The following is a 27,088-nucleotide window of genomic DNA, read 5'->3' as shown; positions in this document are numbered from 1 at the left end:
ATCTGAGGAGCTGACAACAGCCTTGGATTATTTCCAGCCCCTGGGATGGGTAAAGGACAGGAGTATCTGTAAATGTGTAAATTCTAAAAATCATTAAGAAGATCAAATTTGGTAAAAGTGTGGGTAGAGATTGTAATACACAGTCTTGCATGGACAGGAGGAGTTCCGCTGTACATATGGAGTTATAAAGATATTGATTGAACTGCTGGTTGCAGAAAGTTCAGTAAAGTTGAGTTTGAACTAAATCAACATCCTTGAAGTATCATGTGACTTATTTGAAGTGGGAGTGAGGACACTTGCTTCCTGGCCTGGTGAGACCCTGTAAAGATGCCCCACTTAATTTCCCAATTCCTGGATCTCTATTCCAGACCATTTACCCACTCCCAAATTGGAATGGTGACACCAGTGACTATGCAAGTTGGAGAAACTGAGTGGACAGCTGGACATGAAATTTCTGCTTGTGGCCTGGGTGGCACATTTAGATCGATTCTCGACTTCTGCATGAAGGTAGCATTTCCCTCATTAAATACCTGTCTTTGAAATAGTAGTAATACAATATATCAAGTGCATTTTTATAATATACTACTGCATTCCACAAAACGAAAACGCGTTCCCAAATACCATCTTTCTCTTTTGATCTAGGAACAGGAAAAAATGTTAAATACTCCCAGATTTCAACCTATTTAAGGTTTAAAAAAAACAACAAACACCCTTCTCGTTAAAAATAAAAACTCTGAATGTTGAACACCTGCTTCTCATCACATGACCTCTGTTTTGGTGACCCTGTACTAGGTGAAAACATCTCAGAAGCACCAATATAACACGTACTAGAGTGTCCCTATTAAGTTATAACCAGCCCCTCGGAATGACACACGATTTACAATTTAAAACTAATTAACCGATGAAAGGTTATTCTGTTCTGACTGTTCATCTGTGTACATCCGTATGCTGCACAAGCTGGCATGTTTCTATAACTGAGATTAAATAAAAATGCTACCAACAAGGATGCGGCGGGATAGGAGATAAGTTTTTGTTTTCGGGTCACCAATATGGCGGCTCCGTAGGGGAGACGGCTTCAAATGTTTTACGTCATGCCGTCCTCCTCGGACTTTCTTAAACCTCTTCATGCCTTTTTGTATCGGGCAGACAGCAAGTGCTGTTATGCTTGGACTTCTTTGGGTACGTAGTTGATTACGGAAAGGGAACCCCCACAGGAGCGATTTCCATTCCTGCAAACCCTTGTCCTCCGACTTGACGTTTGCGGGACAACGTCTTGCCCTCCTTTGATGAAACTTTTTCAATTCTCTGTCGTCTTGCCTTTTTCTCCTCTGTCGCAACTTCCTGTTTCCAGCAAGGCGGGCGGGTCGCATCCGAGGGAAAGAGGTGGTGGTGGTTGTGTTAGAGGGGACGGACGGGGCACCAGAGAAGGAAAGCTGCAGTGTTGATGGTGGGCGATCTCAGGTATGAGTTTGACGATAGGAGGGGAGAAGGAAGGGTTTTGAGGGAGAGGTGCGGTGCTGGATCGCTACCAGGGAGGACGGGGTGAGATCTGTTGGACCGAGGACAGTGAAGGGGAGGAGAGACCTGCCTTCCGCTCTCCGACTGCGCTTGGAGAGAGGTCGGTGCTGGGCGTGTGAGAATGCGAGGGGCCAGGCTGCCGAATTCCTGTGACTAAAGCCAGGATGAATGTCTTCTTGGGGCCGTGAAATTAGGCCTATTTGAGCGAGTGGACTAACTCCCCACCTTCGCTCCGTTTTATTGGACACTGCTTGGAATAAAACTTGTGCATCCTTGATTGCCCTTTTTTTTTTATGTAGTTGTTCCCTCTCAAGTGTGGCTTTTGCTGACAATACTGTGTAGATGCTTATGGGAATGAAGGTTAATTGACCTTATAGACTGGGAGAGGAGTTAACTCCTTAACTGCCTTTAACTAATTGTTGTTTTGAAATTCTGGTTGTGTCTGAAGTCGGGGAAAATAAGGCAGATCCACGGTTATAAAGACACATCCTGCAAAATAGGTTCTTACTACTCAGCTTTGTAGATATGCCCTCGCTCTCCTTGCCTCAGGAAGTTAGGTGGAGAGAGGACAGTATGGAATTATAGAAATCATGAGTGGGGCCATGGGATGTATTATGAACTCAGTGGGCAGTGTGGTAAGGATGATCTGGAGGTATGTTATTTTCTTTTGATGAATATTTGATTGAGAATTTGAGAAGGAGGTTGGAATAGGCCAGCAGTGTTTAAACATAAAGATCCATATGGCATTGGAGTGGCGTGGTGGCTGAGTGATAATAAACTGCCTTGTGAACTCCAGGATACTAGGTTTGAGGCTTCCTTGGTGGATTGGCTCCCTTCCCACCTTACCCACATTAAAAGGAAAAAAAGTCCCTATTGGTAGAATTTAGCACTCTTGTGATCTAGATATTACTAGATCATAAGGCCTTATTTTTTGTTCTCTCCACCCAACATCTAGTGGTTGTTCCTTCAAATGTCTAGTTTCAGTGTTGCAGTTCTGTGGAAAACCCACCCTCTTTACTAGATCCCTTAATCTCTAATTTCAAATCTCATTACTTCTCCACAGCTTTTCCTCCTGAAGTTATTTATTTATTACATTTGTACCCCGCTCTTTCCCCACATACAGCAGGTCCAGTGCGGCTTACATAGTAAAAGAAAGCATCTTACATGCTAAAGAATACAGTAAAAAAAAGTTAGTTAGCTGATACCTATTAGACCACTTTGTATACCCCATGTGTACGTAAGAAAGATATTTTCTCTGCCCTAATGTTTTCTCCCTTTAATTCTCTCCTTCATGTAATATAGTATTATCCCTTCTTCCCCTGTTGTTTCTGTAAGTTTCTTAAATTGTCCTGTGTCTCTCTCCCTCTTCCCCTTTTATTCTTTTAATCATGTAAACCACTTAGGTTCATTGGCTTAGGTGGTATATCGAATAACATGAACATGTTTGCTTTCCAACCAGGCACCCAGCAACAGCTCTACATAGAGTAGAGAAGGATCTGTGGTTGCACCTGGAGGAAATGCTGTCGGTTAGCATTTTCCAGCTATTTGGGATACTGGAAATTGTTGCTTGTTCTTGTGTTATCAAAATCAGATGGATGCATTCTTATGGCTAGCGTTGAGCACCATTGGAGTTGGTGGCTGGGTAGGCTGGCCTTTTCCTGGATGTAGCATAGAACTTCATATTTATTGTTATGTTTTGAAAGTCCACCTCTTTGATTCATTGGACAGCAGGGGACGTGCTTGGCTCTAGGGAACATCTGGTGTTGCATAATTTTCTGTTCTTGACACTTGGAAGCTTGTAGGTGTGTTTGTGGTCCATGATGGGCTGTGTCCCATTGGCATGAGAGAAAACAGGGATTTTTCTATGCCATTGATCTGTGGAATAGACATGGGCACTTAATTTGAGTTGTCTCCCAAGAGCAGATTACTTGCTCTCAGGAATGTGGTCACAAATGCTCAGAGGTGACAAAGGATAATCTTACAGTTTGCATTCTTGACTTGCTGCCTGAACTTTGCTGGTAGGACAATTCTGATGGGGGTAGGTTTGTGTGACTACAGTGGTGGTTTCATTTGACAAGCCCCAACGGTGTCTAACCAGTAACAGGACTCAGAAGTGGCAGGTGAGCTGCTAATCTCAGTGTGTATGGTTTATAGGCCCAAGCACAATCTTGGATGTTGCTCTAGAACTGTTTCCAATAGTAGTAGTTTGCATCTTTGGAGAGATGCCTCCAGGACAAATGTAGTGCATTCTGTTGTGACAATCAGAGAGTCGTGCTCCTTAGTGACTGAAATTCTGTCAGTTTCTAATTTTAATTTTAAAATGTAACTATTTACCTTTTCAGAGCAAGTACATACAAAATGAAGGGGAAACATAAATATTATATATATACATAATAAAATACATTCTGGCTTGTATAAACATAAGCTAGCAAGTGGTGTCTTGCATCCCCATCCTGCCTTCCTCATTCATGAAAAAATAGCCAGGTTTTCAGCAATTTCCTAAGTTCCATATATTCCGAAGCAACCTTCAAACAGTAGTTCACTTAACTGGTTGGCTATCCCTGCAAATGTCCCAAATTGAGTGGAAACAAGCCTAAAGTAATAACCAAGTTTCACTGTTGGCTAGACCTAAGCCACTTGTCCATATATTTATTTATTTAAGTTACATTTGTACCCCGCGCTTTCCCACTCATGGCAGGCTCAATGCGGCAGGCAATGGAGGGTTAAGTGACTTGCCCAGAGTCACAAGGAGTTGCCTGTGGCGGGAATCGAACTCAGTTCCTCAGTTCCCCAGGACCAAAGTCCACCACCCTAACCACTAGGCCATTCCTCCACTTTAGATCCTATAGATCAAACACAAGATCTAAAACTTGCCCTTTTTCTCAGAGGAAGCCAAGGCAAGGCCACTAGAAGTAGAGAAACTTATTCCCATCTAGCTGTCTGAGTAATTGGTCTAGCGGTGGCATTCTGAGCTAGTCTGAACCTCATTAGTAACTTTTTGGTGGAGACCAATATAAACTGAACTTGAAGCTGTCTAAACTGGGTAATGCTAAGGCTTGAACAATTCTTTGAAAATCCTAAGGATCTTTATTTAGCTCATATCTTTTTTTCAGTTGTAGTTTAAATTGAGTTATATTCAGATATAGTAGGAATTTTCCTGTCTTTGGGGGGCTTGTAATCTAAAGTTGTACCTGAGGCAGTGGAGGGTTCAGTGACTTGCCCAAGATCTCGGGGAGCCACAATGAGATTTGAACCGTGTTTCCCCGGTTATCAGCCTGCTGCTCTTTAGGCTACAGACCTGGAGGAAGGATGTGATAGATCTAAGGCCTCTTACCAGACAGAGCTTCTAGCAAAACATCTTGACTGTATTTCGTTTGGAGCTCAAAACCTAAATCAGTAGTTGCTCCTGGATTTTTTCCTTATTCTAAATTACTGGATTTGACCCCCAACCCTTGATGGGGGAGGGGATTTACCTACCTATAAAACTTGTTTGCCTCCTTCCCCCCCCCCCCCCCCCTCCATCAGCAACACACTTCTCCCAGTTGGTGGTTTCAACAGATAAAAAGCACAGCCTCCTGCGTTTTGCCAAAGAGAGCTTCCTTCTGGAGTTCATAAGATGTTATATGTATGGGCCGTTTATCCAAGTGTGCTTGGAATTTATTTTTAATTGAGCCTGAGGCACCCAATTCTATGGGACGTGTTTCTGTATACTTTTGCCATTTTTCAGATTGCATTTCTTGATATTTGGTGAATCGTGTAGAGAGAGAAAAGCCTTCAAGTAGCCATTTGGGACTGACATCTGTGTAATCAGTACTGTTCTGGTGGTCTTTCTGTAATCAGAACTTCACAGCCAACTACAACATGAATGACCATTTCCTTTTTTTTTTTTTTATATCTTTATTTATAATTTTCCAAATTAACAATCACATAACTTGACTGCAATCACAGTAATTTAATTACAACATAAAGGAAAAAATAAATCTAGAAGATAACCTCCTGAGGTAAACACTTCCATTTAGTTAGTCCACAATAAAATAAAGTAAAGTGGGGCAACACACAATGAAAAAAATAAACATAGGAAATACTTTAACATTAGAGCAGGAGAACCACTAAACCCACAATTGAATTTAACAGCATTAGCCTAGAGGATTGTTCTGGTTAGATCGGTTCTCTTCTTCCTTGGAAACTATAAAGTCATGCATTTTCTTCGGGTCAGTAAACATGTAATTAACAGAGTCAAAGGAAAGAAAACATCTGCAGGGAAATTTCAATAGGAAAATGAATGACCATTTCCAACTCTTACAGAATCTACAGATGTCTGTGGCATCAGTTTTTTTTCTACGCTTGCAGTAAACCATCTTGTCCATGATCCACTGTCCTGAGCTGCAACTATCAATAAGTCATCTTTAGTTTTCAGTGTATCTCTCTTTAGCCATTCGTGTGTCCGGTGTTGATCAATGAATGGTTCCAAGAGTAGACTTTGTGTTTCTCCCTGTACTTTTGTATTTGTACTTGTTCCTTACCTGCTGATCTAATTTGTTGAAGAGGTGGGTTCCCCCCTCCCTTTCTTTCTCTCATCCTCAACAGATTCTGTTTTCTCTTTCCCTTTTGGTACCAGTGGATTTTCACTCATCAGAATGCATGTCCAAATTTAATGATATAAATGGATTCTGAAAGTTTTCTTTCATATTTCAACACCTTTTGTGCATTTAGATATGATGCTGTTTAGTAAGCCTGGAGGCCTATGATAGTGCTCAATAGGTATAATCTATTTCTATGAGACTCATTTCTCCTTCAGTTCTGGGAATGTATAGACTTGGCATACACTGATTTCATATAAATGACCTTGTGGGCATGGAGTTTTCTCATTCGTGCATCCAGTTTTTCAAGGTCTTGAGGCCAGCAGATTAATGCCTTGTATCTTATTGTGTGGTGATATAATCTTCATTATCAATTTTAGTCTCTTATCTTTACTGATTTTTTTTTCTCTTGGTGATTTCTGCTTGATTGTCGCTCCTTCCTCCACTCCTAGATATTTATATACAACTTCCTGTTCAAGTTGCTTTACCTCACATTCATCAATCAGAGAGATGTTTTCAGTTTTACTTAACTTTCCTCTGAGGAAAGTTGCCTTAGCATATTTGTCCAGAGCAAAAGTAATCTTGATATCATCTGCAACGCACTTCAGTACTTGGAGTTGTTCTGCTAATTGCTGGTCATTGGAACTGTAGAATTTCAAGTCAACCTCTGGATGGTAAAAAGTTTATTGTTCCTTGCTGGATGATAGTGGTGCTCTGGGCATGTACAGACAGCCTTAGTTGCTTGTTGACCTGCTAGGCTAGCGGAAAGTGGGCTACAGTTGCGTATGAATTCCTTGGCCTCTACTTGCTGCTCTCAATTTTAGGTCTGTTTGTGCTGATTGCTCTTTGGCACCTAGTGGGGCCTTTTTTAGGGGGTGAGATGATTTCTTCCTCAAGGTCACAATACATCCAGAGGGGGACTTTCAGCTTTGGGTGTTCAGATCTGGGGAAGACAACTTGTAATGTCAAGGGTGTATTTGCTAATAAAGTGCTATGGTGAGGTCTGTTACCAGTATGCCAACAGGTTTCCTTTAACAGACTACCAGTTGTTTTAATAGCTTCTGCAGGGGTTCTGGAATTAGCATAAAATGACTACTTCCTCTGTAGGAAGGGAGCATGTACATAACTTATATGCATTTGAATGCCATTTACTAGTTTGCTACAGTATTTTGTTGAGCAGACTGTCTCTACTCAGCCTGGCACAGGTTTAGACTGAAGGAGTACTGATCTTTTTTGGGTCAAAACCTACCAATCTGACTGCCGGCTTGAGTTCTATACTAAATTGAAAGCTCATTAAAAGGGATGTGTCCTGGTGTATTGGGGATTGCTCCTTCCTTAGCACTTTATCAGTAAGTAAGCCCTGCTGTTCTGCAGTTAAGGGAGGAGTGGATTTGATGATTTATTTATTTATTTATTTATTTATTTGTTGCTTATATCCCACATTTTCCCACTCGTGCAGGCTCAATGTGGCTTACAGTAAATGATGGCTACCCAGGCCCCTACTCGTGGGGAGACTTGTCATCTTCCTCACTCATCTGTTTTGAACCTGTAAGTTATCATCCCAAATACTCCCTTTCCTGTCTATAAATTTCTAATTCAGGATTCTGGCACCAGGGGAAGAAGGACCGCCTGAGAGGTGGGATACAAGTTGATCTCCATGCTGGTTTGAATGTAATCTGTGGTCACTCCATGTGGTGACTCACCAGAAAGGCTATAAAAACAACAGTACCCTATTGGCCGGGGTCCATACAGACTTTAATTCCATACTGGCCTGCAGAGCCAAGGAAATTCAAGCACAATTGACAACAGGCAGCCAATCACACAAAATGGTTTTAGTCTTCACTTGCTGTTCTCCATTCAAAGTATGTTTATTTTAAACTGCTTACTCTTTAGCAGCTCACAGAGCTTTCCAGGGAGTGTGCTAGTTATTTTGTCTAAGTCACAAGTGCAACAAAGTGGTGAATTCAGAATGTGTACATACTGTATTGCTCTGTGATCTGGATATGTATTTATAGCTGGCTATGACACTTAAGACATTGCCAGACAAAATTCATAGAAATTCAGCCACTGAACAGGCTGTCCTGGGGGCTGTGTGGGCAGTGTGGATGCACAGGTTGTAAGGGTGATGGGAGCACAAATCCCTCCCCATCCATTGTCTCGCCTGCATTAGCCATGGTGCAGTAGATGGGGTAGGGGCACTAAGGGATGTGTTGCACAAGGCATGATTTGGGCTTGGGATGCTCCTGCTACTAAAGAGTGTCTTACAAACTGCCTATTAATAAACTACCCTAGATTTGCACCAGAATATGCTGGGGTTTTTTTTTTAGTCCATGAGGTCTCCAAGTATGCAGTGCTACCAGTTGCATAAAATTAATCTTGCTAAGACCTTTAGCAATCCAAGGGGTGGTACACCATGCTCCCTGAAAGTAGAAACCTGTGGCCTGCAGCATCTGAGTACTATTCTCAGTCTTGCTTAGCTACTGGGGCCTGTCGGACTGAAATGCCCAGAGAGAGGAGGAATCTGAGCTTGAAATGCCCAGAGTTGCTGTATCAGTGACCACAAAGAGGTGAAAGATAGTGGTGGTTGGTGATTCTCTTCTGAGGGGTATAGAGGTGTCCATCTGCAGACCAGACATGATGTCCCAGGAGGCATGCTGTCTGCCAGGTGCCAAAATTCAATATGTTAGAGAGCTTGCCGAGACTCATCAAGCCTAATTATTATCCAGTGCTGCTCATCCATGTTGGCACAAATGGTATTGCTAGTAACCCTCTGAACGTATCATGGCTGTGGGAGAGAGGGTGAAGCAGACAGGTGGTGGTCTTGTTGAATTCCCCCTCCCCTTCCCCGCTTGAGGGTAAAGGCCAAGGCAGAAAACGTTTCATTCTGGAGACAAATATGCGGCTGTGCAGATGGTGTTGCCAAGAGCATTTTGGCTTCCTGGACTATGGGATGCTTTTCTAAGGGCTGCTGAGCAGAGATGGTGCCCATCTATCAAAGAAGGGGTGAAGTGTCTTCAGTGACAGAACGGCTAACCTACTGAAGAGTTCTTTAAACTAGAATCATTGGGGGCAGGGTGATCAAAGCCCTTAGGTAAGCATTAAATACCTCTACACAAATGGGGGGGGGGGGGGGGAAGGGGCAAAGTCTGGAAAACAATATGGGAAATAAGGTTTTAAATCTTGAGGCTGTGATAGAAGAGGCTGATTTGGATTTAGTGGCAATGACAGGTTATACTACTACTACTACTACTACTTAACATTTCTAGAGCGCTACTAGGGTTACGCAGGGCTGTACAGTTTAACAAAGAAGGACAGTCCCTGCTCGAAGGAGCTTACAATCTAAAGGACGAAATGTCAAGTTGGGGCAGTCAAGATTTCCTGAATAGAGGTGTAGTGGTTAGGTGCCGAAGGTGACATTGAAGAGGTGGACTTTGAGCAAGGATTTGAAGATGGGCAGGGAGGGGGCCTGGGGTATGAGCTCAGGGAGTTTATTCCAAGCATGGGGTGAGGCGAGGCAGAAAGGGCGGAGCCTGGAGTTGGCGGTGGTGGAGAAAGGGTACTGAGAGGAGGGATTTGTCTTGAGAGGTTATATTCTGGTTAGGAAAGACAGGGTAGGAAGAAAGAGAAGGGGAGTGGCATATGTTAAAGATAATAGTAAAGCCCTATAATTGCAGGACCAACAGGGTAAGGAAGAGGCACTGTGGGCCAGTCTAGAAAGAGAAATGGCAAATTTATTTACATCGGTGTGATATACAGGCCTCCTTTACAGACAGAAGTGGACAGATTTAATTGAAGACATTCGAAATATAGCTGTGAAAGGGGAAGTACTTGTAATAGGTGATTTTAGTATGCCAGATGTTGTTTGGGGTATCCCTAGTGCAATGTTTTTCCGTAGCAGGGAGATCCTGGATTCTCTACAGGGAAAACTATTCCAGCAGTTGGTAATAGAACCCATGCGGAATGGTGCCATACTGGACTTGGTGCTTACTAATGAGGGGAATGTTTCTGATGTTATAGTAGGTGATCATCTGGTATGGTTTACTATTAAGGTAGGTGTGGAGAGAGCTCATTCAAAAGTGACGTTTATAGGCTTAAAATAAAACTAACTTTATTCAAATGGGGATTACCTCAGGGAATTGCTGTTTGGGTAGGACATCTGGAAGAAGTTGGAAAGCAGTGGGCAAAACTAAAAGCTATTATAAAGGTAACAAACCTTTTTGTGAGGAAAGTAAATAAAAGTAAGACGGAAAGGAAGCTACTTTGGTTCTCAAAAGTAGTAGCTGAAAAGTTAAGGAAAAAAAGGTTAGCCTTTATAAACTACAAGAGATTGCAGAAAGAGGAAGACAGGTGACATCTGGAAAAGCCAAGAGAAGCTGGTAGAGTTGTCAGAAAAGCTAAGATGCAAATAGAAGAAAAAATAGTCAATACGGTAAAATGGAGGTATAAGATGTTTTTTAGATATGGTAGTGATATGAGGCTGTGCAAAAGTGGCATTGTGAGACTCGAAGGTGAAGAGGAGGAATAGGTAGAAGCTGATTAAGGTAAGGCAAAATTGCTTAACAAGCATTTCTATGTTCATTGAAGGGCCAGGTGCAGGACTGCAGACGACAAACAAATAGGAATGGAGGGGTGGTAGTCGAATGATTTTCAGATGACTGTTCGTGAGGAGTTGGTTAAACTAAAGGTGGACAAAGCAATGGGGCCGGATGGCATACATCCAAGCCTACTGAAGGAACTTAGGGAAGTTTTAGCGGCACCACTGGCTGACCTTTTCAGAGCTTCTCTAGAGTCAGGAGTGGTCCCAGAGGACTGGAGAACAGCAGGTGTGGTCCCCCTCCACAAAAGCAGATGTAAGGAAGAGGGTGGGAACTACAGGTCAGTAAGTCTGACTTGTGGTAAGTAAATTAATGGAAACGCTTTTAAAACAAAATAGTAAAGTCTTTGGAATCCAATGGATTGTAGGACCAGAGGCAACATGGTTTCACTAGAGGCAGGTCTTGTCAGACAAATAAGATTAATTTATTTGGCTGGGTGACCAGAAAGTTGGATTGAGGAAGTGCGCTAGATGTGAGTATTTAGATTTTAGCAAAGCCTTTGACATTGTTCCAAATTGATGATTAATAATTAAACTGTCCTCGGTATCAGCTTTTTTTTTTTTGAAAATATCTTTATTATTAGAAGAAAAGACATGTAACATTTGAACATCACATTTCGGCTCAATGAAGCCAACTATTTCCAATATTTCCAATATCTAGCAGCCGATAATAACCTATAAATACAATGAATACATTGACTACATGTGTCAGTTAACAAACCTTGTTGTATAACCTTAACATAGTACAACTATCAAAATGAGGCCATTTTAAACATAAATATATCTCCTCTGCCCTTCCCTCTAACTTTTTAGTTTATACCCGTCTAACCCCCACCCCCCTCCCCGCTCCTGGAGATTCCTTCTTTGCAGAATACAGTACCTCAAACAGCTTCCATAAAGAACCATATGCCTGACCTCTCCCTCCAGTGGACTTACTGCGTTCCGTTTCCCATCTAGCCATCTGCAGCATTCTAGTCCACCACTGGTTGATAGCCGGCGGGTCTTCCAAAATCCAGTGTGCTAATACCGTTTTTCGTGCCAGCATCAGCGCTACACATACAAACCGGACCTGAGATGGCTGCAACCCCTGTTCTCGCAACTGAGACTCATCCCCCAACAGCAAAATCCGGTAGGACCACTCTACAGCCTGTGCCAACAAATGCTCCAACACTTGCAGCACCCCTTTCCAGAATACATACAACTCAGTACACTCCAAAAAGGTATGTACTAAGGTGCCTTTGCTGTGTTTACATCTTATGCAAGTGTCATCTTCCCAAAGCCCCATCCGCTTTCCTTTCTCTCTTGTTATAAAAGCACCATGTAGCAACCGAAACTGCATCTCCTGCAAATTTGCACTAGTTGTCAATTTAAATGACGCTGCAAAGTAGGTTGCCAACATGTTACCCGTGATTTCCTCCCCCACTTGTTCACCCCACCATTTTGCCAGGCCAGCAATGAAGAAGTCCTCCTTTTGCTCCCTTCCTATAGAATACCATACCGCCAATTTGTTTGCAGCGTTCGGCATCTGACAAAACATCTTATCCAGCCGCGAAAAACTAGGCCCCCCCTCTTTCCTAGAAGACAAGGTCACACAATAGTGCTTCAATTGAAGAAAAGGGAAATAATCTTCCTGTCCCAAGCTCCAAGAATTCCGAGCCTGCTCAAATGTGGGGAATATCCCCTGTCCCTCCACCGTAAAATGTCCCACATAACGACACCCATTTTTGGCCCACACTTTGAACCGCGACGCCCCCTGACCCGCTGGAAATGAGGGGTTATCTACTACTGTCAGAAACGGAGATGGTCCTGTGGCCTTTCCCAGTCCACCCCGCCACCAATTCCAGGCCTTTCTCAGAGGCTGAAGCAAACACTGGAGGTCTCCTTTCGAGCTTCCCTGTACTTGTAAACTATTAAACACTGAATACGGCAGCACCTCACCTTGCCAGATACCTTTTGGGGCATATTTAGCAGACCCAGAATGGAGCTCAAAAATCCACCTAAGTAGCGCTGCCACATTGTATAACCGCAGGTCCGGAAGATTTAATCCTCCCTTATTCCTAGCAATCGTCAATTTAGCAAAACTTATCCTGGCCCGCTTTCCCGCCCAAAGAAAAGTACCAATAAACCCCTTATAGTATAGTTCATCTTTTCGTGTTATCCAAAATGGCATCATCTGTAAGGGGTATAGAATCTTGGGCAACATAACCATTTTTACTAACGCTACACGCCCCAATAAAGAAAGGGGCAAATCTCTCCATCTGTGGCACAATTTTTTAATGCCATCTAGCTTGTCCTGTATATTGCGACGATATACCACTCTCATATCCGCGTGCAAATACACTCCTAAATATTTTAAAGTTCCGGTTGACCAAGCTAAGGGAAACGTGTGGAGCTGCCTACACGCACAAGGGGAGGACACCGGCAAAGCCTCAGACTTATCAAAATTAATACATAGACCAGAGAAAGACCCAAATTGGACAATTAAGTCTATAAGAATAGGAACAGTCACGGATGCTCTATCTAGATATATAAGCATGTCATCTGCAAACAGATTAATTTTAAATTCTTGGGATCCCATTTTAATTCCCTGAACTTTGTCCGTCTGTCGAATTTTGATAGCAAAGGGTTCTAAGGACAGCACAAATAGCATCGGGGAGAGTGGGCACCCTTGCCGTGTGCCCCGCTTTAAGGAAAAGACAGATGACAATGCTCCATTTATTAATATCTGAGCTGTGGGATGGCTATATAAAGCGCGGATTCCTCCTAAGAAAGCTCCCATGATACCAAATTGCGGTAACACCCAAAATAGATAGTCCCACAAGATCTTATCAAATGCTTTTTCCGCGTCCAAACTTGTAATGATCGCATCTCCGGGTTTGCCCCCCCCTTTCTGCAACACTGTCAAGGCTCTCATAATATTGGAAGATGCATATCGGCCTGGCACGAATCCCGCCTGATCCGAGTGAACCAGGCCAGGTAAGACCCTCCCCAACCTATTTGCCATAATATTGGCAAAAAGCTTTATGTCTTGATTAAGGAGCGATATGGGCCTGTAGGAACCCAGCAATTCCTCATCTCGCCCAGGCTTAGGGAGTACCACTATGTGTGCATGTGTAAGTCTGCCGCCCGCCTCCCCAGTTGTGCAGAGATGATGACATAATTCTTGAAAAGGGGGTCCTACGTTGGCACCTAATATCTTATAAAATTCAGGCCCTAGGCCGTCCGGACCGGGGGCCTTAGCCAACTTAAGGCGTTTCACTGCCTGAAGTACTTCCTCTCCCTTCACCGGCGCATTTAACTGATCTCTCTGCTCCTGCGATAACTGCGGTAAAGGAAGATTCTGAAAAAATAATTCCCGCTGGGTCCGATCTGTCTCTCCTGCATTATACAGTGCCTGATAGAATTTGACAAACTCTTCCTGGATGCCCTCAGATGTGGCCACTACCTGCCCTCCAGGAGATCTCACCTTCATTATGATTTTTTTGGCCCCTCTGCCTTTTACCAGGGTCGACATCAATCTCCCCGCCTTATTCCCCCATCTATACAAATTAAATTTATACAAGCTGATATCCTGAGCCGCCCGCGCATTCAAAATATCATTAATTTGCCGGCGAGTGTCCAAATATTCCTTTTTTATCTCGTCTTCCCTCTGCCGTACATGCCTCCCCCTCAACTGTTGCAGATGGCTCGATAAGGCAATTAATCTACTATTACGCTCCCTGTTTAATTTTGCCCCATAGGCGATAATATGCCCCCGCATCACGGCCTTCCCCGCTTCCCAATAAGTTATAGGGTCTACTGATTCCGGGTCATTTTCCTTTAGATAATTGTCCCACATCTTCAACAAAAAACTACGAAACTCAGGCTCCAAATACAACGTTGGATTCATACGCCACATCCTTGATGCACTGCCTTGGTGCCACTGGATGTCTGCCCAAATCAAACAATGATCCGACACTGCCCCGTCCACTATATCTGCCGCCTGCACTTTCGACATAAGGGTTGCATCAACTAGTAAATAATCGAGCCGTGCATATACCCCATGTACCTGAGAAAAAAAAGTATAGTCATATGATTCTGGATGTAAGATCCGCCAGATATCCAGGAGCCCTAGCTCTTGTACTAGAAAGTTAATCCCTTTATCTTTCCATGCTGGAGGCCGCGGCTTTGCTGGCTTGCAATCTATCAAGGGGTCTGCAGTAATATTAAAATCTCCCCCCAGCACCAATTTGTACCCACTAACTGATACCAAATGAGCTAAAAGACCAGAAAAGAAAGAGTGGGAATATACATTTGGCGCATATATGGAGCATAAGGCCACCCTCTGCCCTGCAACCTCTCCCCACCATATGACAAACCGACCCTCTGGGTCTTGTACTAATTTATGCATGCTAACATGGTGCCTTCTATGGAATAATATAACCACCCCCCTTTGTCTGTTATTAAAGGAAGATGACACTATCTCTCCAACCCACCCTTTTTGTAACTTCCGATGTTCTTGTTGTGAGAGATGAGTCTCCTGTAAAAACATCACATCAACTTTCATTTTATTACAGTATGCCAAAATTTTAGTCCGCTTAACCGGTGAGTGAATACCATCAACATTTAATGATCCTATTCTCAAACTACCCATCTGTCAGATCGAAAGGCGATATGCAGCCTTATGTCCGAGAACAAGGGGTGATGTCCCAGCTCACCACCCCCTCCCTTTCCAGGTGTTGCCTCGGTACCAATCTCCTCCATGTAACAGTATTCCTTATTTCTCCAGGAGCCTTCCCCCCACCCCAGCCCCTCCCCCTCCCCTCCCTCTCTTTCCCATCCCTGTCCCTCCCTTCGTTTGCTACATCCACACTCTGTGTACCATTCACTCCATCCAGTCAAATAGCTCTTTCCTCCCACTTCTCCCCTCCCATCCCCCTTCCCCCCTACCTGTGCCCTCACCCTCAAGTCCCTTCCCACCCTCCCCTTTAGAACAACCAGTGTTACAACCCTCCCCTAAGAGAAAGCTACTCCCCTCCCTTCCCCCCCCCCCCCCCCCCCCGAAAAGGACCCTCAGCTTGCCTGAGCGCTGCATTTCCCTTTCTTAAACACCCCCACCCGTTTCAACATTTTCCCTTCAACTCCCCCAATACGACAGCAGAAAAGTAAAACGATCCCATCAGAGGCAAATTATACAAATAACAGTACCCCTCCAAACTTGTTCAAACTATAGTCCATTGTGTTCCTTTATTTTCTCTCTCTCTACCTCGTGCAGCCTATAAAAAAAGAACACAGGCTTCACTGCAACAAACCTCTTTAAATTACAAATCGTCCCCAGGCAACTCACAACTTCCCCACTGAGTCTTCAGTCTTCTAGCTGGCATCCAAATAAAGCTGGGAAGAAAAAAAAAAAAAAAAAAACCACAAACAGCCTCTCCTTCCAAATCAACAATGTCTCCCGTTTAAGAATGCCCGGGCTCCACTCCTTGTTGTTTACAGTAATCAATCTTTAATGGTTCTGCTGCTTGCAATCCCCTGCACGTCAAAAATAACAAGAAATAAATCCTAGCCTGCCTGGCATAATGTCTCCGGCGGCTCTCCACGTGTCATCAAAGGTGTTTTCAAGCCGGCTCCCTTCAACCACTCTAACATTGCACTCTATCACTGCAACCGCTCCAGAAATGAGCGCAATTCTTCTGGCTGCTCCATGAATAGAACACGACCTTCATGCAGCACTCTCACCTTTGCTGGGTACTGCAGCGAGAACCGGATCCCTTTGTTGTAGAGCTGAGAGCAGTACGGAGACACTCGTTTTCTTAGCTCTGACACCCGCGGCGAGAAATCTTGAAACATCAGCACTCCTGTCCCCTGATAAGTCAGGGTTCTCTTCTGGCGATACTTTTCCATCAGCTGGGCTTTCTCAGCATAGTTGAGAATACGAGCAATTACCGGGCGTGACTTACTGCTATGTTCTTTAAGCGCTCCGATCCGATGCACCCGCTCTGCTTTGAGACGTTGCCCTTCTGACTCAATCCCAAGCTCTTTCGGCAGCCAGACTTCTACCAAGTCCCAGAGCTCTTTATCTTTGACCGATTCCGGTATTCCCACCAGCCTGATATTATTCCGCCTGCTCCGGTTCTCATGATCTTCTACCCGCTCTTCCAGCAGTTTACACCTCTTCTCCAGAGCAGACATTTGAGAACTCACATTATTCATCAGATCCTCTTGCTGTGATATTCGTTCCTCTGCCAGTTGTATGCGGGTGCTTTGTGCCGCCATGCTTTCTTTCATCTCGTCCATAAAGACATGCAGCGCCGACAGCTTGTCATCCAGAACTGCTGCCATGTGCTTCATTATCTCTTGTATCGCTGCGTCTTGTATGGCTACCACCGGCAGATCCTGACTCTGGGTCGCCTCTCCTTCTCCTTTCCAGACGCCATCTTAGCCACGTGGGGGGTTCCGCGCCCTTTCTGAGTACGCGGGGTCTTTGCCGGCATACCCTGAAAGCAGCTTCTGATCTTTCTCCTTTATTGCTCAATCGATGCAGCCCACGCTACCTTGTACTGGACGATGTTTTGAGGGACCAGATCGGGGGTTTGAGCACATTAAATCAGCTGATTTATAAGCGATGAGGAGGAGAGCAGCCTCGAGACGTCCGTCTAGGCTCCTGCCATCACGTGACCCCCCTCGGTATCAGCTTTAAACTGACTAATTGGGTTAAGAACTGGTTGAGTGGAAGGCGACAGAGTAGTGGTAAATGGAGCTCATTCTGAGGAAAAGGATGTAACCTGTGGTGTACCACAAGGTTTGGTTCTTGGGCAAGTTCTTTTTAACATTTTTGTAGGCGATATTGCTGAAGGTCTGTCTGGTAAGGTTTGCATGTTTGTGGATGATACCAAAATCTACAATAGGATAGTCACCCCTGATGGTGTGGATAACATGAGGAAGGACTTGGTGAGGCTAGAGGATGGTCTGGAATTTGACAGATTTAAATGCAGTGTCATGCATTTGGGCTGCAAAAACCTGAGGGAATAGTACAGTTTAGTGGGTGAAGAACTTTTGTGCATGAAAGAAGAGTGGGACTTGGGTATGATTGTATGTGTTGATCTTAAGGTGGCCAGACAGGTAGAAAAAGTGACAGTGAAAGCTAGAAGGATGCGTGGGTGCATAGGGAGAGCAATGCCCAGTAGGAAAAAGGAGGTGATGATGCTCCTCCATAAGACTCTGGTGAGACCTCATTTAGAATATTGTGTACCATTCTGGAGGCTGCAGCTTCAAAAAGTTTATAAACAGGATGGAGTCAGTCCAGAGGGCCTTCTGCATGCAAAGCAGATGCCTTTCTTCTGGCCTCCAACCTTTCTGTTGAACTGCTGATCAGTACTCTGAAAGAGGCAGTGCACAAAGTGCCAGATTCACAGTTGTCTGTGGATTTATGGGGGCCTTCAAGGATGCCTCCTCCACATCACAGGTCTCTGCATACTTGGGGTCCCAGCGACCTGGGTCCACAAATCCTCTCCATGACGCCTTTCCTACAGAGCACCCAAGACCTACTGTGGCAATGCCCAGAGCCAGTAAAGGTGCTAGGATGATGTCCACTGTACTTGTGACCTCTTTTGAAAATGTGGTGGGTAGAGGGGGAGGTGGTCTCACTTCCCCACAGTGCTGGGCCTTTGAGCCCACAGCTGACTTCCTGCCTTTCTGAAGCAGAAACCAGCCTGGTTCAGAGCCACGGCAGTTGGGTCCCGGCCTGAGAAAGTCCTTTGTTGGCACGCTGCCAAACAGAATTGGTTAAAGGGATATGGTGGTTCCTCCTGATGAAGAGAACGAAATGCGAGGAGCCGATGCTTGCTTAAGGACTAGAGTAACAGCAGTTATGAGATTGAAAAGTCTCATCCCGCTAATGTAGTGCCTGAAATCTATTGCAAGTGGAGTTGTTTACCCCCCAGAGAAGTGTGTTGGGGTTTGTCTTGAACTTTCATGAAACTTCATGTGAAACCGGAAACCGGAAGAGCAGAGTGAATGGACATATGCAAAGGTTTCTTATTTCTAATTCTGTGATGCCTCTTTGAGAGACGAGATATCATGAACTTTGACACAGTGTGTAATGATATTCAAGAAAGTCATGTATATATAAATCCTTCTTGTTATAGATTTTCTATGCAGGTACTATAAGGTGTGAATGAGCATGAAAGATATAAGAGAATATTGTTTGTGAATAAAGGTTTTAAATACACGTGAGCAGGTTTTGAAGCACACGTGTTTAATAAAGATATTTTGTATTCAATAAGACTGGGGCTATTTAGTGATTGACAATACGAGTGCTCCAGCAGCTCTATTGAGTCCCTAATTGTATAATATTATCAATGTTATTAATGTATCAGAATTAGTGTTTGGTTTGAATCTTTTTTTTTTTTTAAGAATAGGCAGTATTTAGTTCTAAAGGACGGCTGTTACTCATTACCCTGGGAACCTCCTTATGGTATTCCTCAAGGTTCTCCAATTTCTCCACTTTTGTACAACTTATATGAGTTCCCTTGATAAACTTTTATTAACATCTGATCAGCTTATGCTGTCCTATGCAGACAATATTTTCTTTCTCTTTCCCAGCTATGTTGTGGATTCTGTTTCATCCAAGATCAGTGGTTGTATAAAAAGGATAAAACACTGGTCCATTAGGGCTAAATTAAAGCTTAGTACTGATGAGACCAAGACTTTATGGTTCTTGATGGATTTAACTAAGATTCCCCAGACAATTGTGGGTAACAATGGTTCTCAGTTTAATGTAGAAAAGACTTCCAAAATTCTGGGAATGATCCAGGACTCATCTATGATGGTGGAACCACATATTAATAATTGGATTAGAAAAGTTTATTTTAAATTAAAGCAGTTACATTTATTAAGATCTTTTTAGAAGATCATTTTAGAATTATTGTTCAATTAACAATTCTGTCATTACTGGATTATGGTAACTCATGATATTTGTACCTTTCATCTAAGAAACTTTCCAGGATTCAGATGAGACAGAATTTAGCCACTAGGTTAATATTTTGGAAAACTTGGCTGGATGATGTGAGTCCTTTATTGGAAACAATGCATTGGCTACCTGTGAAACCTCAGGTTGTTTTCAAGGTGCTTTGCAATGGTTTGTGCCCAGAAAGTGGGTCTCAGCTGATAAATGTGCTGAATTCAAAGATGATTTCTAGAAGATGTAATTATTTACTGTTAGGTTTCCTTTCAATGAAAAACATTTCATTTAAGGCCGTGTACTTTCAATCATTTTGCTTTTTAGCTGTTCGCTATTGGAATAATCGTCCATGTGAAATACGTTTAATGGGGAATTATGTTTCGCAAAGCTTTGAAAACATATTGTTCTCTAAGCCTGCAGGGTTTTAAATATTTGTTTGTAATGAATTATGTTTTCTTTTTATCTTTATGTAATTCCTGATGTTTTGTTACCTGTTTCTTACTGTTATATAGATTGTAACGCATCTTGAATCCATATGTAGAGAGTTGGTGAGAGATAAATCTTTGATAACATAACATTTTGATAAGGTCTGGATGTTATTTTGAGGAGGTAGGTTTAAGACGAAGGTTTTTTATTTGGTGAGCTGTTTTGTTCATAGAATTGTACTTTTTAACATGCAATTAGAAAAGTTCATGGCTGAGAATATAGTGTTGCTTATTTGGGGAAGAAGAGGTTTTCTCGTGGCTCTGCCCATACCTAGAAGAAGATGTTTGCGTTCTTTCTCTTTAATTGATAATATTGTTAAGGGCTCTTTGGTGCAATGTCTTTTGTTGAATTATCGGTCAGTTGGGAATAAAACTGGTGCTTTATCTTGTTTACTGGAAGAGATTAAACCCTTGATTGTTTCACTGAGACTTGGTTAAGAGCAGGGGAGGAACCCTATTTGTATCAATGCTTGCCACAGACTTTTATGAAGTGATTTATCATGCTCATTAAGAAAAGGCAGGGGAATAGTAATTGGAGTTGTCTATTATGTAACTTCCTTCTTTGAGCCTATTATATAAGGAAGTACTGTCAGTTATTATTTAAAACTCCCATTTACATGGCAATTATTTGTTGCCCTTCAGGACTATTCGCTTTCATTTGGAATATATATGTCAAACGATGGCTGATCTAGTGGTTCAATATCCAAATCTGGTCATTCTGGGAAATTGTAATTTCTATATGAAAGATGTTCAATCTCTTGAATACATTATTTATTTTCATTCTTTATTTTGGCAGATTTAGGCTTGACCCAGTGGATTAAAGTTCCCACTCATATAGCAGGTCATACATTAGACTAAGTAATATCAACTTTAGATAGAGAACATGAATTATTAGCGTTTGAATCGCAAATATTTTCTTGGATAGCTCACTTTGCAGTGTTTCAATTATACTGTGAAAGGGTCTGTCCTGGTTTTTCAGATCCCTATTATTCCTCTCACTCAGTCCAGTCTGTTGACCCTGAGAAGGTATGTCCTCTGTGAATGTTCCAAAAAAGTTTGCACAGTTAGCTCTGTCTGAGCAAGCGGTGTTATGGTATGAGGTTTTAAACAAAAAAACAGCACCACGGGCCTTTAAAAATGGAACACAGTTCTTTAATGAATAATAATATATGAGAATGTTAAAATATTAAATGCTTTAGGTGTTTATATAGGCTTTTATATGTATGCTTGATGAGTCTAAATATTAATCTTTGGTTTTATTCATTATATGTTATAATTTTTTAAAAAATATATTAATTCTGTGTTTTGTATTCTATGTAGACCCCTGACGCAGGTGCTAGTCACCAAAACACGGCCCGTGCTGGGTCTTTTTGTCAAGGTTCATTCATTAAAGAACTGTGTGTTCCATTTTTAAAGGCCCGTGGTGCTGTTTTTTTGTTTGGACTTTAGTTTGTACTTTGTTCCCTCTCTTTTGTTACCTTCGTGGTATGAGGTTTTAACAGAGTCTTTGGATAGTATTGCTACATTGCAGTCTAAATGTGCTTGATTTAAATCAAAGCCTTGGTATGATGGTTTATATTTGACTGTAGAAAAAATGTAGGTCTCCTACTCCTTATTGGTAAAACTAAAGTACTGACAAAAACATTCTTTTTTTCCACCCTTGTTAATGGTGAAAGGAATAATTTGTTTCAGCTGATGCCTTCCGCAAATGATTTGGCTAAGTAGTTCTTTTCTAAATTCTTTAATTTGTGAAAGTCTTTTGATAGTACTGAAGATAGGGGGACTCAAGATCAGGTTTTAGGAAAATCAGTGGGTTAATTTTCAAATACCCTCGAACAGCTTTTTCAAAAGAAACAAGATATGCATATTAGATCCATTGCCCTCAAAGTGGGTATAATATCAAAACATGGATTACTAGCTTTGACATATACATTGTGCAGAGTTTGAGTACTGGGATAGTTCCTGATTGTTGGAAGCAAACTGTTGTGAAACCAATATTGAAACAGAAACCACTGCTATAGCAGCATCAAAGTTATAGACCTCTATCTAATCTCTGCTTTTTAGCAAAAATTGACAGTAATATTACATCAATTAGCAGTATATATTGAAAATCTACAAACATTTTGCCTCCAAGGCAGGCGGGTTTTCGTAAGGATCGTAGTATGGAAACAGAATTGGCTTCATGTTTTTAGTGAAATTCATAGTATCTTAGTGGTTATTTACTGCTTGTAAGCTTGGATCTGGCCTCAGCATTTGATTTGGTTAGTTATCAACTGATTACAAGATTAAGATCAATTGGAATTGGAGGGTAAGGTTTGGCTTGGTTTGTTTAGTTTTTGTTGGAATGATCATTTAGGGTTAAAATTGGAGGTACATTGTCAGAAGTGAAGCAGCTTTTATATGGAGTCCCTCAAGGCTATGCCTCATCTCCAGTTTTATTTAATATTCTTGAGTCCTTTGGCTGTGCTAATTCAAGAAGCTGGTAATTTAGTTCTTGTATGTTTGCAGATGATATTTTAATGGTCGCAAAGATATTCTCTTCAGATAATGGATTTAGAGCCACTACAGTCTTTTTTTTTTTTAGATTGGTTAAAGGAACATGAAATAGTTTTGAATACTACTAAGTCAGTTGCATGTTGGGTTACTGGATGTAATTATCGTCCAAGTCTTCAGCCTCTTTTAGCAGATAAGACTTGCATTGGTGGCTTCTTTTAAATGTTTGGGGATGACTGTAGATTATCAATTGACTTTTACAGAACATTTATTTATTTATTTATTTTATTGCATTTGTATCCCACATTTTCCCACCTTTTTGCGGGCTCAGTGTGGCTTACAATAAGATATGAATAATGGAAATACAATATGTTACAACTTGGTTATGGATTACATTGTGCAGAGTTATGTGAGACAATCATAAGTACATAAGTAGTGCCATACTGGGAAAGACCAAAGGTCCATCTAGCCCAGCATCCTGTCACCGACAGTGGCCAATCCAGGTCAAGGGCACCTGGCACGCTCCCCAAACGTAAAAACATTCCAGACAAGTTATACCTAAAAATGCGGAATTTTTCCAAGTCCATTTAATAGCGGTCTATGGACTTGTCCTTTAGGAATCTATCTAACCCCTTTTTAAACTCCGTCAAGCTAACCGCCCGTACCACGTTCTCCGGCAACGAATTCCAGAGTCTAATTACACGTTGGGTGAAGAAAAATTTTCTCCGATTCGTTTTAAATTTACCACACTGTAGCTTCAACTCATGCCCTCTAGTCCTAGTATTTTTGGATAGCGTGAACAGTCGCTTCACATCCACCCGATCCATTCCACTCATTATTTTATACACTTCTATCATATCTCCCCTCAGCCGTCTCTTCTCCAAGCTGAAAAGCCCTAGCCTTCTCAGCCTCTCTTCATAGGAAAGTCGTCCCATCCCCACTATCGTTAGGAATATAACAATGGGACATAAACATTGAAACATTGGAAGGAGACAGTGGGAAGCTTAAAGGGCAGAATTAAGGCACTATGATGTATGGTGTACATATTCCTGTGAGTAAATGTATGAGTGATATGAGATTACGGGGGATGAGAGATTAGAAGTGGATGTATGGTGTATTGAAGAACAGTGAGTGTGGACTCTGTGTTTTGGCTCTTTCCATACATTTTTTCAAAAAGATGGGTCTTCTTTTATTTGCTTTTTTTTTTTTATTTGCATTTTGAAATAATTGCAAAGAAAATCTTTGTGGAAATTACAACACAGAATGTAATAGAAGGAAAAAGAAATACCGTAAACAACATTCTCCGAGGACAAGCAGGCTGCTTGTTCTCACTGATGGGTGACGTCCACGGCAGCCCCTCCAATCGGAATCTTCACTAGCAAAGTCCTTTGCTAGCCCTCGCGCGCCCGCGCGCACCGCGCATGCGCGGCCGTCTTCCCGCCCGAAACCGGCTCGAGCCGGCCAGTCTTCTTTTGTCCGCACTCGGTACGGTCGTGTTTTCCCCGTGTCGAGCCCCGGAAAGTCGACCTCGCGCGTCCAAATTCTGTTTGAGCGTGTTTTTTTCCTTCGGGAAAGCTTTGCTAGTCGGGAAGTGCTCCGGAAACCCTCCGACCGGGTTTCGTGTCAATCCTCCCCGTACTTCCAGCTTTTTGCCCCGGTAAGTTTTCTTTCGTCGTCGGGGTAGGCCTCTTTTCGGCCTCGGTCGAGATTTTTTCTCCCTCTAAATTTTTGGTGCTTCAATTTTCGCCATTTCGGCTTTTGATTTCGCCGGCGTGATTTTTCCGCCCATGACATCGAAGCCTTCCAGCGGCTTCAAGAAGTGCACCCAGTGCGCCCGGGTTATCTCGCTCACTGACCGACACTCGTCGTGTCTTCAGTGTCTGGGGGCCGAGCACCGCCCTCAGAACTGTAGTCTGTGTTCCCTTCTTCAAAGGCGGACTCAGGTAGCGAGACTAGCCCAGTGGAACGTGTTGTTCTCGGGCTCTTCGTCGGCATCGGCACCGGGATCTTCGAGTGCATCGACGTCATCAGCGTCCAGACCATCTTCCTCGGCCGCCCCTGCATCGAGTGCATCGAGGCATCGGGCCTCTGCATCGGCGCCGAGACATCGGATAGCTGCATCGACGTCGGTGGTACCAGGACCTCGTCTGCTGATGTCGTCGGACGGTGGTGCATCGGGTGGAGTGCAGGTGAGGGCTGTCCATTCCCCTGCTGGTGGCGGTGAGCCCTCGGGTGGGTCTCCCCCTACCCTGAGGGCTCCTGCGGTACAGCCCCCCCGAGATCGACCTTCTTCAGTCTCGGCCCCGAGGAAGCGACGGATGGATTCGACGTCCTCCTCGTCGGTGCCGGGGAGCTCCGGTGACATGCTTCGGAAGAAATCGAAGAAGCATCGACACCGGTCTCCTCTCCATGTCGGCACCGAGAGCTCTGGGTCGCCGAGGGATTCGGCACCCAGCAGGCATCGGCACCGAGAGGACCGCTCACCCTCTGTTCAGGAGGTGTCGATGCGCTCCGCTCTGGACAGCCCGTACAGCCTCCACGCCCGGAACAGGTACTGACGTCGACGCCTGCATCGACCTCACAGCCTTTCTCTACAGCCGCTCTAAACGAGAGCCTCCGGGCCGTTCTCCCAGAGATTCTGGGAGAGCTGTTGCGCCCTACCCCTCCGGTACCGGCGGTGCTTGCGCCTCCGGTACCGTCGAGCGTGGCGCCGGCTGGCCCATCGCCCAGGTTGAGGTCCCCGACGTCGGTACCGCGTGCGGTGCCGACCGCGGCCACCTCCCAGGAAGGCTCCCCGACTACGTCGGCGGAGGGAGCTTCGCCGATGCGGGCGAGGGAGTCTACCTCTCGACGCCCCCATCGTGGACGTGGCTCCACTGAGTCGAGCAGGGCGAGGTTGCAGACACAGGTTCGTGAACTTGTGTCTGACACCGAGGGTGAGGCCTCGTGGGAGGAAGAGGAAGATCCTCGATATTTCTCTGACGAGGAGTCTGAGGGTCTTCCTTCTGATCCCACTCCCTCTCCTGAAAGACAGCTTTCTCCTCCCGAGAGTCTGTCTTTTGCTTCCTTTGTCCGGGAGATGTCTACGGCCATCCCCTTCCCGGTGGTTGTGGAGGACGAGCCCAGGGCTGAAATGTTTGAGCTCCTGGACTATCCTTCTCCACCTAAGGAAGCGTCCACTGTTCCCTTGCACCATGTCCTGAAAAAGACATTGCTTGCGAACTGGACCAAGCCATTAAGTAATCCCCACATTCCCAGGAAGATCGAGTCCCAGTACCGGATCCATGGGGACCCAGAGCTGATGCGCACTCAGTTGCCTCACGACTCTGGAGTTGTGGATTTGGCCCTAAAGAAGGCTAAGAGTTCTAGGGAACATGCTTCGGCGCCCCCGGGCAAGGACGCTAGAACCTTAGACTCCTTTGGGAGGAAGGCCTACCATTCCTCTATGCTCGTGTCCAAGATCCAGTCTTACCAGCTCTACACGAGCATGCACATGCGGAACAATGTGCGGCAGTTGGCGGGCTTGGTTGATGCTCTTCCCCCTGAGCAAGCCAAGCCTTTTCAGGAGGTGGTCAGGCAGCTGAAGGCGTGTAGAAAATTCCTGGCCAGAGGAGTTTATGACACTTTTGATTTTGCGTCCAGGGCCGCTGCTCAAGGTGTGGTGATGCGCAGGCTCTCGTGGCTGCGCGCCGCCGACCTGGAGAATAGAATCCAGCAGCGGATTGCGGACTCGCCTTGCCGTGCGGACAACATTTTTGGCGAAAAAGTCGAACAGGTGGTAGAGTCTCTCCACCAGCGGGATACCGCATTCGACAAATTCGCCCGCCGGCAGCCTTCAGCTTCTACCTCTACAGGTAGACGATTTTTCGGGGGAAGGAAGACTGTTCCCTACTCTTCTGGCAGGCGTAGGTACAATCCTCCTTCCCGACAGCCTGCGGCCCAGGCTAAGCCCCAGCGCGCTCGCTCTCGTCAGCAGCGTGCGACTCAGCAAGGCCCCGCGGCTCCCCAGCAAAAGCAAGGGGCGAGCTTTTGACTGGCTCCAGCAGAGCATAGCCGACATCCAAGTGTCCGTGCCGGGCGACCTGCCAGTCGGGGGGAGGTTGAAAGCTTTTCACCAAAGGTGGCCTCTCATAACCTCCGATCAGTGGGTTCTGCAAATAGTCCGGCAAGGATACACCCTCAATTTGGCATCAAACCCTCCAAATTGTCCACCGGGAGCTCAGTCTTACAGCTTCCAGCACAAGAGGGTACTTGCAGAGGAACTCTCCGCCCTTCTCAGCGCCAATGCGGTCGAGCCCGTGCCATCCGGGCAAGAAGGGCTGGGATTCTATTCCAGGTACTTCCTTGTGGAAAAGAAAACAGGGGGGATGCGTCCCATCCTAGACCTAAGGGCCCTGAACAAATATCTCGTAAAAGAAAAGTTCAGGATGCTTTCCCTGGGCACCCTTCTCCCCATGATTCAGCAAAACGATTG

At 44.2% G+C, this 27,088-nt stretch overlaps 1 protein-coding gene across 1 annotated transcript in view; it reads left to right on the top strand.

The window, feature by feature from the left end:
- Positions 1-1,362: 1,362 nt before the first annotated feature.
- The window catches only part of LATS2 (large tumor suppressor kinase 2), a 76,239-nt gene continuing 50,513 nt past the window's right edge, over positions 1,363-27,088 (top strand). The window contains exon 1 of the mRNA XM_030200299.1: positions 1,363-1,461. The gene's annotated coding sequence lies outside the window, so the exon portion shown is untranslated. The remainder of the gene's footprint in view (positions 1,462-27,088) is intronic.

The sequence above is a fragment of the Microcaecilia unicolor genome, chromosome 4 (assembly GCF_901765095.1).
Source record: "Microcaecilia unicolor chromosome 4, aMicUni1.1, whole genome shotgun sequence".
NCBI classification, from domain to species: Eukaryota; Metazoa; Chordata; class Amphibia; order Gymnophiona; family Siphonopidae; genus Microcaecilia; species Microcaecilia unicolor.
The sequence above is the reverse complement of the archived record's forward strand: the minus strand, read 5'-3'. Positions and strand labels throughout refer to the sequence as shown.